Consider the following 13,427-nt stretch of genomic DNA (forward strand, 5'->3'; position numbering starts at 1 on the left):
TTAGACAAGGTTCACCATGTACCTAGACTGATGCAAAGGGAGAAAAAAGTAATGTAATTGTTTAAAACAAGGATAAACCTGGTACTCAGGTAAATGCAAATAATGATTTTTTTTGTTATGTTTGGCTGCTTGGGTTTTTTTTAAGGATTTTTTGTTGTTGTTGTTTTTGTTTGTTTTTTTTTTCTTTTTCTTTTTCTGAGACAAGACTCCACTGTGTATCCAGGCTGAGGAAGAACTTGAAATCTGCTTGCTTCAGCCTCTGATATGCTACCACACCCAGCTCAGAAATACAAATAATTAAATAAGAGGTTAAAGGTTGTGCAAAGGATTTTAAATACAGAATATGAGGCAATTGGTCACACAATTCAAGCCACTCACACCTCAGGAACTAATGCAATGAGCGTGCAAGGCAGATTCCTCCAGCAAAAGTAATGGAACGCAAGTCTCAAGAGAACAATGCCACAGTGTTAAGAAATCCAGTGAAATTGGTGGTTAATCCCATAACAGGTTCAATTTTAAAAAAGAAACTTCTGCCATTTATTTACCTGAGTGGGAGAGTGGGATCAATCTTCCAACTTTTTCACCACCTCAGGCGCAGCAGCTGCTCACCTCCAGACGATAGCGCGAGGTCTTCCAAAAGCCGTGTGAGGTCCCCAACAGCTCCTTTCCAAATTTAGTGCCGTAACTGGGGGACTCCGATTGGCTTAGCTGGGTCAGCTGGACTCCGATTGGCTTAGCTGGGTCAGCTGGACTCCGATTGGCTTAGCTGGGGTCAGCTGGACTCCGATTGGCTTAGCTGGGTCAGGTTGACTCCGATTGGCTTAGCTGGGTCAGCTGGACTCCGATTGGCTTAGCTGGGGTCAGCTGGACTCCGATTGGCTTAGCTGGGGTCAGCTGGACTCCGATTGGCTTAGCTGGGTCAGCTGGACTCCGATTGGCTTAGCTGGGTCAGCTGGACTCTGATTGGCTTAGCTGGGTCAGCTGGACTCCGATTGGCTTAGCTGGGGTCAGCTGGACTCCGATTGGCTTAGCTGGGGTCAGCTGGACTCCGATTGGCTTAGCTGGGTCAGCTGGACTCCGATTGGCTTAGCTGGGTCAGCTGGACTCTGATTGGCTTAGCTGGGGTCAGCTGGACTCCGATTGGCTTAGCTGGGTCAGCTGGACAACGATTGGCTTAGCTGGGTCAGCTGGACTCCGATTGGCTTAGCTGGGGTCAGCTGGACTCCGATTGGCTTAGCTGGGTCAGCTGGACTCTGATTGGCTTAGCTGAGTCAGCTGGACTCCGATTGACTTAGCTGGGTCAGCTGGACTCCGATTGGCTTAGCTGGGGTCAGCTGGACTCCGATTGGCTTAGCTGGGGTCAGCTGGACTCCAATTGGCTTAGCTGGGGTCAGCTGACTTCTCCCAACTCCCTCTGCGCACTTCCGTTCACGAGGCTCTGGGCCTCAAGTCATAGGTGTCTATGCACTTGCCTGCGTCTTTTTTGATTAAAAGTTATGTGCGGACTATATGAGTGTGACTTCAGCACTGCCTGACTGGAGGATTCTCCCAAGCCAGGTCTCAAGCTCAGGGACCAAAAGTCAGATAGAGTGGACAAAAGATCAGAAGCTTTTCACTTAAAAATCAGGCCCTTGCTGGAGAGATGGTTCAGTGGTTCACAGCCCTGGTTGTTCGTCCAAAGGCCCCAGGTCGGAAGGATGCACAAATCGGGTTACTACATTAGGTACCTTGAGTTCCCTCCAATCCATCACAATCTTTAGGTGTCTATCAAGAACTGATGCCCTCTTCTGGCTTTTGTGGGCACTGCATGCACATGGTGAAAAAAAATACATTAATGCGCAATTCCATACTGTACATAAAAAATACATCTGTTAGAAAACACTCCCATATATTAATGTCCCTAGTTCTCTGATGTATACAGTAGTGGGGCTATCCCTGATACATGGCTATTTGTGGCATTTGGGAGGCAGAAGACTGCCGGAGATGAGCCTGAACAGAGTAGCAAAGCCCAGACTTTAAAAACACAAAACAGCCAGGCGGTGGTGGCTCAGGCCTCTGATCCCACCATTTGGAAGGCAGAGGCAGGCAGATCTCGCTGAGTTCGAGGCCAGCCTGGTCTATAGAGTGAGTACCAGGACAGCCAAAGCTACAGAGAAACCCTGTCTTGAAAACCCATAAATAAACAAACAAACAAACAAATAAATAAAAACAGAAAATGGGCTGGAGAGATGGCTTAATGGCTAAGACCATTTCCTGCTCTTGTGAAGGAACCCAGGTTCATTTAGGAGTGGTCCTATAGTGTCTCACAATCATACATAACTCCAGTTCCAGGCAATCCAATGCCTTCTTCTGACCTTCATGATCACCAGGCAAAATACTCACATACATAACATAAATCTACAAAATTTTAAAACACAGAAAATAAAAATTACTCTTAAGTCTAAAATTTTGGAAAATGGTTCTTATTTTCATCAATTGCTTTTTTTCTGGCTGGTGACACAGTCATTTTATTTTTCTTTTTAATATCTTAAGATAGTGAAATTATTAATATAATGATCTCATTTTCAGAAGTTGAGTTACTGGATAACACCTACTTTCTGATTCTCTATTATACTTTTTGTGTTGATAGATTTAATTTATTAATGTTTTCCTCAGGATTTTTACAAATATGTACAAGAATACTGGTCTATTTGTTCTTTTGACAGTTTTGGTTAGGTTGTCACAGAGAGTTTCAGATCATAAAACAGGAAGCTGGTCATATTTATACTCTTGAAAATGTTCTGCAGACTAGATTTACTTCACCTTTAAGTTTTGTTGGAATTTACAAGTTCATTACTATAGACCTGGAGATTATTATTTTTGCATTTGAAAATTTTTTCAGCTATTAATTTAATATTTTTAATTGCTTCAAGGCTAAACAAAATTTCTGTTCCTTCCTGGGTATGTTTGTATCTTTCAAAAAATTGCTAAGTTTTGTCTAATTTTCAAATTATTTATGTTGGTTTTAGTATTTCTTGCTATAATATATTATTTATTAGTTCTGTAATAAAATCTTGCTTTCATTACTAAGAAGTTTTAGTTTGTGTATTTGTCATAAAATACGATGCCTTTTGATGTATATGTGTGTGTATATTGTGTATCATGTTCGAATTTCTGTGTGAGTGTGTGTGTGTGTTGTGTGTGTGTGTATGTGTGCTAGAGATTGATACCAAGTGTCTTCCTAGATTGGTCTCCTCGTTATTTCATTAAAACATGATCCTTCACTTCTACCCAAGCCTGCCTAGCCAGTTAGCTCTGGAGGTTCTCTATCTCTGCCTCCCAAGCACTGGGATTACAAATGGGCTGCCATGCCCAATGGGCATTGTTTTTGAGTGTGTGTGTGTGTGTGTGTGTGTGTGTGTGTGTGTGTGTGTGCTAGGACTCTACCTCAGGTCTTCATGCTTTTGTGGCAAGTGAATTATTGACTGAAATATCCTCCCAGCCTCCAAAATATTACACACACACAGACACACACACACAGTGTGTGTGTGTCTGTGTGTGTGTGTGTGTGTGTGTGTGTGTGTGTGTTTTAGTAACTTTTAAATTGCTCTGAAGTGAAACCATGACCAAGGCAACTAAAGAGGAAATTATTTACCTGGGGACTTGCTCACAGTTTCAGAAGTTTCTTCCATTACAGTCATGATGGACAGCATGGCAGCAAGCAAAGCAGGCAAGGTGCTGGAGAAGTAGCTGAGAGCTACATCCTGGTCTGCAGGTAGGGAGGCAGAGAGCCTGGGCCTATCATTGGCTTTTTGAAACCTCAACTCCTACCCCCAGTAACGTGCTACTTCCAACAGGGACACACCTTCTAATCCTTCTTAAATAATGGTACTCCTTGATCATGTTACAACTCAGATGTGAAAGGTATTCAGGCAGTTGGGGGCCAAAGAATACCACAAAGTCATACCACACAACAAGTCTCACACAAGAGATTCACTGGGAGGGAAAAACCCAGGAGGATGGCTGCCTCAGCTCTGCTCAGAAAAGAAGCATCAGAGAACTGAGCAGAAGAAGGGGTTTATATACATTTTGATTTCCAGGGTCACATGGTCTCGGAGGGATTATGTGGCCTGTTCTTGGAGCAAGTTCAGGGATTGGTGGGATTGTTTTCTGTAGGGCATGGCCTGGTCACTCTCCTTCTTGACAGGACCATTACATCCCTTGGCATGGCTGTTGGAGCTTCTCAAGTTGGGGTGGTGTTCGGCATGGTGGGATGGCCATTCACATGCATTGGGGGGTCAGGCCTGCACTAGAATAGTCTGGGGGTAGAGACTGGTGGTCAGAGGTCTCCAGGGGCATCTCTATGTGTAGAAAGCTTCCCCCACTACCCAAGTTGGCATGAATACCTAACACTGATGACTAAGGATTAAAGTTATTAGCCTATTGGAACCATTTTTAATCTATCACATTCCATCCCTGGCCCCCATAGGCTCATAGCCATATCATAATGCAAATATCCATTCAGTCCAACTTCAAAAGTCCTCATAGTCTATAACAGTCTCAACACTGCTTGAAAGTTCAAAGTTCAAATTATCTGCTGAGACTCCTGGTAATCTATTAACTGTAATTCCCTGTAAAATCAAAATCATTAAGCACATCATGTACTTTAAGCATACAATGGCACCGGCTATACATCTCCATTCTAAATGGGAAGAAAGGGAGCATAGTGAGAAAATACTGGACCAAAGTAAGTTCAAAAGCCAGCAGCACAAATTTCAGATTCTGTATCTCCATGACTGATGTCAAAGCTCTCTGCAGAACTCCAACTCCTTCCAGTTTTGTTGACTGTAACATACTTGTCTCTCCTGGGCTGATTCTACACCTAGTCTGCAGCTCTGCTTGGCAGATATCCCACAGCTCTGGCTCCACCTTCACAGCTTCACACAATGGCCTCTTCCAGCCTCCATTCAGGGAATACAAGGTCATGTGCCTGGCCTCAGCTGCTCTCCTTAAGCACAGAGGGAGATTCCACAACCTCCATCTTCAATCCTTGACTCTGAAGTCAGAACCACGTGGCCAAAACTGCCACGTTCTGATGCTTGATGGGGCTGGTAGTTTTCCCCCTTGTCCAACTACATTTGCATCAGATTGCTGTTGTTTCTGGTTTCCTTCACTGCTGAAGCTTTTCTTTAATTGCTTTCCACAAGTTGGAAGTTTAGCTGGACAGAATCTTGCTCTGAGGCCACCACTCCATTTATTCCATTTAGCATCAGGCATTTACTTAAACTTTTTATCCCCTTGAGTACTGAACTGAGATCAATTATACTTCCTAATGTTCCTCCAGAAATTTGGGCAAGGGCAGAAATCAGCTACAGTGTTTGCCAAAATATCACAAGAATGGTCTCTAGGCCTTAGTAGTATTCTTCCCCTCTGAAACTTCTTGAGCTGGGCCCACATTGCTCTCAGAGCTACTGTCTTCCATCCTATCCGCACAGCCCATTAAGCCCCACTTAAGTGTTCAGCTGCTTTACTATTCCAAAGTCCCAAAGTCTTCCATAGTCCTCAAACAACAGCGTGGTTGGGCCTTTCACAGTGAGATCACAGTCTTTAGTACCACCTTCTGTCTTAGTCACTGTTTTATTGTTGTGAAGAAACACAATGGCCACGACAACTCTCATTAAGGAAAGCAATGGGGGCTTCCTTACAGTTTCAGAGGTTTAGTCCATTGTCATCACGGCAGACAATGTGGTAGCAGGCATGACAGGCATGGTGCTGGAAAAGTAGCTGAGAGCTACATCCTGATCTGCAGGCAGAGAGTCACAGAGACAGGGCTTATCGAAACCTCATAGACCACTCCCAGGGACACCTTTTCTCTAATAAACCACATCTCCTGATTCTTCTAATCCTTTCAAATAGTTCCACTCCCTGGTGACTAAGCATTCAAATAGATGAGTCTATTGGGGCTGTTCTTATTAAAACTACCACATTCCTAAAATGATTACTAATGTTAACAAGTGAGACAGTGTTGATTATTAATATTCTGTTCCTTTAGCTGATTGAAGCTAATAGTTTTTCTGTGGTTTTCATGGATAGTATTTTTAGTAAGCAGTATCATAAAACATTTAGTCTTTTGATTTTGACATTTTATTTTCTAAAATGTATTTTAATATTAATACATTTTATATAATATAGATGTATTTGGTTTTTTGATAGGTTAATATTCAATTGCATGGATGCATAACATTTTACTTATCTCTATAAGTTGCTGACTATGTGCTATTTATACTGTATAGTTTTTGTGATTAGTGTTGTTATGAATATTTGAGTAAAAGTATTTAAAACATAATCTGAATAGTTTCAAATATAGATATACAAACTCACAAGCAGAGACATTGAAAACAGCAGCGTAAGTAACTGACAAAGAAATTCAACTTAGAATCTGTGAAAAATCATTTTACAACTCTGAGTATGGCTATTAAGAACAGTTTAAATATAACAAGTGTTAGAACAACTGGTACAATTTGAGTGAGAGTAAAAATTACTCCAGCTGTTATGGAAAAAGATATGTAGGCTCCTTTGATACAGAGAAATAAATATATGAATTGATGAAGCATTCATTCCTGGGAATATTCTCAAAAGTACTTCTGCACTTATTACAGCACCATATGCAACAGTGGAGATCTAGAACAGAAACTTTATTAGGAGAGTCCATTATACATTCTAACTTATGGCACATTCACTCATTATATAGTCTGTAATTATTTTATTTTCTTTAAGCAGCAGGGCAAGGATAGTTTATTGAGTATCCTGGGGAAGATGAGCAGGGCAGGCATGGACTAGTAGTACCACCAACTATGTAAGGTAACCAGCTCAGTGGTAATCCATTTGGCAGAAGAACTCCTACAGCTACAGTAAGTTTACTTGTGTGCAGTCCTGCTGTGGGATAATGCTTTTGTACACTGGTTTAATAAAATGCTGATTGGCCAGTAGCCAGGCAGGAAGTATAGGTCATATAAGCAGACAGGGAGAATTCTGGGAAGAGGAAGGCTGAGTCAGCATGTAATGGCAAACAGGTAAAGCCAAAGAGCAGCAAGTATGGCAAACAGGTAAAGCCACAGAATATGTGGAAACATAGATTAATAGAAATGGGCTGAGTTTAAATGTAAGAGCTAGTCAGTGGTAGGCCTGAGCAAATGGCTGATTTGATGGTCCTTGGCCTCTGGCTCTATTGTCCTGTAACAATTAGTTGAGTAGTTAATTAGAAGTTTGAATATATTATTGTAGATACAGAGGAAAACTGATGAAGGAGAATATGGTTAGTAGAGACAGGAGAGGGAACCAGGTAGGAAAAACTTGTGGGGTGAAACCTCATTCTTCTGGAATTTGGGAGAAGGCAGTTGATACTGGAGTCCTCTGTAACTTGAGAGAGCAAGGCCTTGTCTGTGTCACTGTGTATGAAGAGAGACTTTTCTGGGATGGAAGTGAGATAAAAGGCTTCAGGTGAGACAGGTGAATCCAGTGGGGAAAGCCCTTGAGCTTAGCAGCTATGGGTGTTACAAGAAATAACTTGACAGGTCCCTGATATTTAGGGGAAAGGGGAGTGTGGCACTGGCCTGGAGGGGAAAGAAAGACTTGATCCCCAGTGTGTATTGGGGGTGAGCATGGGTTATCACATGGCTGAGACAAGGAATGGTGTGCGAAGTTCCACAGGAGAGAACAAAGATGATAGAGTAGGGGACTTAATTGGTAATCAGGGAGAGGTGAAGGTTTGGAGAGGAAGTCCGGGTTAGAACTTGTCTCCCATACATAAGTTTGAATGACAAGATAGAAAGGGGCCACCTGAGAAGGGCCCAGAGCCTGAAAAGAGCTAGAGGCAATAATTTTACCCAGTCAAGTTGAAGTTCCTGTGGCATCTTAGTAAGAATGCTCTTAAAGAAAGGTTGGTGTCCTCCATCTTCCCTGAGGACTGAAGATGGTATGGGATTTGAAAATGCCAAGGAATATTAAGAGCCTCAGCTCGTGTCTGGGAAATCAAGGAGGTGAGCTCCTGACCATTATCAGACTGCAGAGAAGCAGGAATCCCAAACCGAGGAATAATTTCCCAGGGAAGGAGGTCAGTAACTGTGTGAGCCCGCTTATTGGAAACAGGATACGCCTCCACCCAATTAAAAAATGAGTCTACCATCATGAGGAGATATTTAATTCGTCTGACAGTGGGCATATGGGTAAAATCAAACTGCCAGTCAGTCCCTGGAAGGGAACCTTTAGCCTTGTGGGTGGGAAAAGGTTGACTCTGATATTGGAATTAGGATCTGACTTTTGGCAAATTTCACAGGAGGCAGTAATAGTTCTTAAGAACTGTAAGTCCTCAGAAGTGGGCTGTAGATGGGCTTTTATGAACTGAGACAAAGTAAGACTATTAGGGTGAAAGAGCTGATGTAAATAGGACAGAATTCACCTAGTGTCAGGGTTTGCCAGTGAGGATGTGGGTTGTACTGTATGGATTCCCTGGGGTGGGTGGGGTGAATCCGGTCCTGGAGGGCCACTGTCCTGGCTGCCTGGACAGCCTGGTTGTTTCCCTTAGAGATGATGGAGCTATCGGTCTGATGAGACTGGCAATGGAAAGTTCCTATAGCCTTGGAGATGTGGGAGGCTTTTAGCATGGCCATTATTTGGTCTGAGTTAGAAATGGATCCTTCCTTTGCTGTAAGGAGCCCATGCTCTTTCCAGATAGCAGCGTGGGACAGGAGGATATGAAAATCATATTTGGAGTCTGTATAAACATTTAGAGATTGCCCCTGTACCAATTGGAAGGCACGGATGAGAGCTATCAGCTCAGCCTGTTGGTTAGTAGTTTGTGCGGGTAATTCCTGTGCTCCTGCCACCTCAGTATCTGACACTATGGCATAACCTGCTTACAGGTCCCCTCATGTAAAAAGGAGCTGCCATCTGTATACCAGGTATAAGTGGCCTGAGGCAATGTGCGCTCCTGTATGTGTGAAGGGTGAGGTAACAGTTCCTCTAAGGTTTCAGTGCAGGCATGAGATGGAGAATAGTCAGCGTTAGGCCAAGGAAGGAGGTTTGAAATATTAAGGGGTGGGCAAGTCTGGAAAGTAAGTGTGGCATCTTCCAGTAAGGCCACTTGGAGAGAAAGAGCTCGAGAAGGAGGTGAAGTTTGTAAGCCTTTATAAGATATGAGATGACACAGGTTATGGTGAGAGAAGATGGTGGTGGGGTGACCAAAGTTTAGCTTCTTTGATTCCTGAATAAGGAGCTCAGCAGCTGCTAAAGCACAAATGCAAGGTGCCCAGCCCCGAGTGGTAAGGTCTAGTTTTTTTTGACAGGTATGCTACAGGTGCAAAGGAGGGTCTCAGCTGGTGCCCTGGGGCTCCAAGAGCATACCCCTCTCTTTCCGTTACATAGAGGGAGAAGGGATGAGTTAGGTCTGGGAGGTGAAGTACTGGGGCCTCACAGAGAGCCTGTTAGAGATTCTGGAAGGGTTTAGCAATGGCATGAAGGAGGAGTTCATGCAGGGAGCCCAGAGCTGCCTCATATAAGGGGAGAGCAAGTGGAGGAAAAGATGGTAAGAAGCCAGCTGTTCCCAGAAAGGACAGAATCTCTTGATTAGTAGAGGGGACTACAAGAGACTGGATCAGATGCTTTCTACCTACACTATTAGCCTTGTGGTTTGGGGTAATGGTTAGACCCAAATACGTGACCTGAGGAGTGGACAGATGGACTTTCAAGGTGAGACACTATAACCCTGGCTGGATAAGAAATTTAGGAGAGCAGAGGTGATAGTTTTCCTAAGTTTTAATGACATGCTGCAGAGTAGAGTGTCATCTACATACTGTATTAGTTTAGAGCCAGGGAGGGACAAAGAGAGCAGGTCAGAGGCTAGGACCTGACCGAATAGGTGTGGACAGTCCCTGAAGCCCTGTGGCAGGACAGTCCAAGTCAGTTGCATAGACCGATGAGTGTCAGGGTCAGGTGAAAGCAAAGATATTGTGAGACTGAGGGCTGAAAGGAATAGAAAAAAAAATTCGTCCTGGAGATCTAGGACTGAAAAGTGTTAGGTTCCTGAAGGGATAGCTGAGAGAGAGTATAAGGGTTAGACACTACAGGATGGAGAGGGACCACTGCGGAATTAATGATCTAGAGGTCTTGGACCAGGCTGTAGGTTCCATTAGACTTTTTAACTTCAAGTATGGGGGTGTTAAAAGGTGAAGAGGTTGGGCAGAGCTGCTTTTTCCTGAGAAGGTCAGCGATGATAGGCTTAAGTCCTGTAGGAACCTGGAGTGAGAGAACGTACTGAGCTTTCATAATGTACCTGGTAAGTTCCTGCAGCTGGATAATAACACAGGGATGGTGAATAGCAACAGAAGAGTTCTGGGTGTCCCAGAATTTGGGGTCCACCAGAGAGGCTGGCAAGGGAAATGAAATGTTAGAGCTAGTAGGCTGGTCGGGTAGGAGCAGGAAGAGGAGAGCTGGTGAGGAGTGCAGAGTAAGGCAAATGGGGGGAGAAAACAAAATAAAAGCTCCTACCTTAGCTAGAAAATCTCTTAGGGGCACAGGGCAGGTTGGCACAACTAAAAATGTGTGGGTGAGAGGGTTACCCCTGAAAATACAATTGTTTTGGGGTCTGGTGAGGTAGGTAAGGCTGTCCCCCTACCCCAACAATAGGGAGATGAGATGGAGAGGTTGGACCCCAAAACTCCCTCGGGATTGAGTAAGTGGCTCTGGTGTCCAAAAGGAAGGAAATGGGTCGCCCTGATACTGTAATGGCTATCCTCGATTCCCTGACTGTGGTCAGGCTGGGAACGGAGCACCTACAATCATCCATCACCAAGACTAGGAGATTGGCTGGAGGGTAGTCTTCATTTGATATCCCCATGCCACAAGGTGCATGGGGCAGTCAGCTGACCAGTGTTTCTCCTGGTGGCACTTTGGACAACGCCTGTGGCCAGCTTGGGGCAGAGCAGGCACGAGCTCAGTGGCCTTCTCCACCACACTTAATACAGGGGACCTGGAGGCCTGTGGGCGGCTGGTTGGATAGCATGTGGCAGCATTTGGCCGTTCTGTTTATGGACTTTCTTATCTTTCCTATGGAACATCTTAAAAGCCGTTGTTAAGACTTCTGCCTGTGAAGACAGAGGCCCTCTCTACAGATACTTTAGTTTAGCCCTGATGTCAGGAAAGCTCTATGAGACAAAGTGGGTCATAAGGAGCTGTCTGCCCTCTGCGCTCCCAGGATCCAGACTAGTATAGTGTAAGAGAGCCTCTGTAAACCATTCTCAAAAATGAGACAGATTTTCTTCCTTATCTTGAATTACATTTTTTAGCTTCTTGTAGATTACTGGTTTGAGGGCAGCCTATGAAGACCTGCCAGGAGGCAGGTTGTAAACCGATCCATAGCTAGAAAGCCACCCAGGGTATTATAATCCCCATATGGGTCCTGATTGGGAACTGTCTTGGCCCTGCATGGATGGGCAGCATTAGTTGGATGAACTTCATCTGCATGCACTCTAGCCTGTTTCCAAACTCTTCTGCACTCCTCAGGAAGTAGGTTATTAGTATTATAAAGTATTATAGATATATATCTCATAAAATGTGAGGCTATAAGATTGGGTAATATATTGGAATTGTTTAATAAAGGAAGCAGAATTAGAGGTATAAGAGCCCAGTTTTTTTCTATGTGAGAAAGTTCTGTGAGGGAGAAAGGGATGTAAACCCTAACCAGTCCATCTATCCTAGCCACCTCTTGCTAAGGGAGACTGTGTGCTGGGTTGGCATGGCTGGAGTTGGATCCTTTAGCAGCCTGAGAATGAGTGATAGGAGGGGTAATGTTTGGAGCCAGAGTTGGGCCATTGGAGTGGCCTTGTATCTGAGAGGAGGAGGGGGTTAGTGGAGGAGCTGAAGGGGCAGAGTCTGTTGGAGTGGGTGCGGGAGGTGGGATAGGCAGAGGTTCATTAGAGGGTCCAGAGCAGTAGTGAGATTCCTCAGGTTCAGGTTGCATGTCTAGGAGCATGTGGGCAGGAGACAAGGAATCATAAGGGAGGGTTTAGAGCTGACGTTAAAAAAATATCTTGGATATAAGGTAACTCTCTCCATTTGCCCATTTAGTGGCAGAAATTAGATAAATCCCATAAAATATTAGGGTTTAATGAGCATTTAGGTAGCCATTTTTATTGTTTCTAAGGGATATTTAGGCCATTTTTTAATGCACAGGCAGCGAAGCTTAGAGGGCTTTAAGTAAGGCATTAAGCTGAGAGGCTTAAGAGTTTCTAGACGACATCCTAGGGGAGAAGTAGGACTAATATGGTTCGAAGCCTTGTTTCCCATGGCTGCAGCAGAGAGAAGAAAATAAAAAAATAAAAAAAACTCCAATGTGATCCAAGACTACAATCTCAGGTGTCCCTGAGATCAAGTGAGGATCGGCGATTGGCAAAAGTCTTTCAAGTCTTTGTCAAGCCAGAGAATGAGGGCCAGGGTGTACATAGCCAGAGGATGATGGTCCAACATGGACTGGTGCAAGTCATTCAATACTTTGTTAAGTGAGAGAATGAAGGTGGGGCGTATGCAGCCCAAGGACAAGGGTCCAACAGCAAGAATGTATCTCAGACAGCAGTGGTGGGAAATGGCTCGAGATTTAAGCCTGCAATGGGGGCCGACTGTAGCTGATAAAGCCCATGGATGGGGGTCCACCCAATCCTGGGGACACCAGAGGAACACCAGACAACTGACAGTCATTCCCATGGGTCCAGGGGACTGTTTTACACTGGCTAGAAAGGGAAAACTCACCAATCAAAGGAGCTGGTGTTTTGCAATGCCATCTGGACACCGGGCAAAGGGAAAAGTGGGCAGTTGTAAGTAGAGCAAACAGTAGATCGTTACAGGATCCTGGGTGCAGAGTACCAGGAGGGCCCATTTCATCTTGGCACCAAAGGTATTTATTAAGTGGCAATGTTTACCATGAATGAAAAACCATGAGGTACAAGAAAACCCACTATAAGAGTTTATTAGGGCATAGAGAATGAGTGTGCTTAGGGCTATGGAATGACCGTGCAGGAAGAGAGGAGAGGAATAGGTGGAACCCACTTTTATTAGTTCCCCGCTCCCCCGCACACGCACATATGGGCTTATGTAGCTATGCCACACATGCACATATATTAAGTGATCATGCTGCATGCAGATTATGTGATCACACAGCACATGGATTACATAGGATGTAAAGCCCTAGGATGACTAAGCATCTTGCCTGGCTACTGGACAGTGCATTGCATTCATGTAGCTGGGGGGGTGGCTAGGAATTCTTACAATTCTCAGAAATCAGAACACTGAGTTGTAAGATAGCATGAGTAGCAGGGTAGCAGGCCCTCTTCATGTTTCTTTTAATTGCTTCTTTGGCATTGAGACTGTGTGGTTTGAAAGAAAATGGCTTCCATAGG

Source organism: Peromyscus eremicus, chromosome X, assembly GCF_949786415.1.
Source record: "Peromyscus eremicus chromosome X, PerEre_H2_v1, whole genome shotgun sequence".
Lineage (NCBI taxonomy): Eukaryota > Metazoa > Chordata > Mammalia > Rodentia > Cricetidae > Peromyscus > Peromyscus eremicus.